The sequence below is a fragment of the Bos grunniens genome, chromosome 8 (assembly GCF_055505025.1).
Source record: "Bos grunniens cultivar Pamir isolate PY7600 chromosome 8, Bosgru_T2T1.0, whole genome shotgun sequence".
NCBI classification, from domain to species: Eukaryota; Metazoa; Chordata; class Mammalia; order Artiodactyla; family Bovidae; genus Bos; species Bos grunniens.
In genome coordinates this window covers 88,515,480-88,517,160 of record NC_141172.1, presented here as the reverse complement: position 1 = coordinate 88,517,160, position 1,681 = coordinate 88,515,480, and the positions used below count along the sequence as shown (strand labels likewise).

General features: G+C 41.8%; 1 long non-coding RNA gene across 1 annotated transcript; it reads left to right on the top strand.

Annotated features, from left to right (window-relative positions):
• Window positions 1–348: 348 nt before the first annotated feature.
• Window positions 349–1,292, top strand: LOC147367638 (uncharacterized). Its single transcript, XR_015168843.1, has 2 exons — window positions 349–480; window positions 1,139–1,292. It is a non-coding gene; the product is annotated as an uncharacterized LOC147367638 (long non-coding RNA).
• Window positions 1,293–1,681: the final 389 nt, after the last annotated feature.

The following is a 1,681-nucleotide window of genomic DNA, read 5'->3' as shown; positions in this document are numbered from 1 at the left end:
TCTAGACTCACCCAGAGGAAGGCCCAGCGCCCTCCCAGTGGTCCAGTGCTCCTGACTCCCAAACTTGTTACCAGTAAATCAGGTCCCTCTACTCACCACTAACAAAATCAATTACATAGTCCTAAATGGTAAAGGAGAAAGGTGCCTTCAGTCAGAATGTCAGCAATATGGGAAGATGGCGAATTCAGTATTCTCCCAAAACCACCTCTGAAGATTCTGCTTGGCCATGAAACTTCATCAAGAGAAACAGGTGAGTGATCTCAGTTGATCATTGAGACAGAGGGTCAGAGTCGTCACCATCTCCCACTGTCAGGCTTGTGTGCAGACTTGTTGACTCCTTGTGATCTTATTCTAGATGTTATCTTGGTGACACTATTTATTCCCAAGATTACTGAAGGGGAAGCTAAGGAAGAGATCTGGTCATCTGTAAATTACTTTTTCCAAATTCCTACTTCTTTGATCTATGGGAAGAACCAACAGGTGAGGCAAGGTATTGTGTGATTAAAAGATTTGAGACATGTGCTTGGGCTGAGGTGAGTAGGGCATGGAGGTGCCTGATTTGAAAGTTAGTTACTTTGCTCAACTGACAGGAAAAGGGGCTTCCTGCTGAGGGCAGTTTCCTATAAAGAGCTGCTTACAAATTCTTCCTTACCGGGACTAACATATTTTCCTGCACCATTTAATTGGAGAAGCTGTTCTGGTTATGATTGCTGTATAATAAGATACCCCAAAACTTAGTGGTATAAAACAACAAACCATTTTGTTGTGATCATGTAATATCCCAGTTAGAAATGAGAAATGGAGTATCAGTTCTTGCCATATCAACAAACAAGAATGTCACAACCATTAGCGACTCCAATCCAGCCCTCCAAATGTGAATTTCTGAGCCCAGAGCAAGTGCAGGAAAAACAAAACCCGCTATTCAGCAACCATCAGGCTGCCCCCTACAGTGAGCAAGGAACTAAGAATGTGAAAAATCTCATAGTGGGATGCTGGCGCCAGATAGCTGAGATGCATATGAAAGGAATGATGATAATAAGCCCAGATTCTTGCATCTTCCCATACAGAGGAAAGTGCTAAATTACTTAACTTGGGATATCTGGTTTTTCTTAATTAACAATAATCTTTTGATTTTCAGACTACCGGACCCTTGTGGCAAATTTCTATGTAAAACTGACTTCTCCCCCCAACTCACCCCACCTCCTCAGAACGGTTCTTTCAGGGCTACTTGAGGTGCTATCTTCTGGGCCCGAACTCCTAAAAATTCCCACCAAATAAAACGTAAGTCTCAACTTCTAGGTTGTGATTATTTTTTAAGTCAACAGAAACAAACATTCCAATACAAAAGGTAAAAGATTAGAAAAAATATTTCACCAAAGACAATATAAAAGTGGTGAATAAGCAAATAAGATGTTCAACATTATCAATCAGGAGGGAAACGAAATTGTAATTCCATGAGATGTCACCATGCTGCTGTTGTTCAGTCACTAAGTCGGGTCTGACTATTTGCGACCCCATGGACTGCAGCACGCCAGGCTCCTCTATCCTCCACTCTCTCTCACAGTTTGCTCAAATTCATATACATTGAGTTGTGATGCTATCTAACCATCTCGCCATCTGACACCACCCCCTTTCCTCTTGCCTTTAATCTTTCCAACATCAGGGTCTTTTTCAATGAATT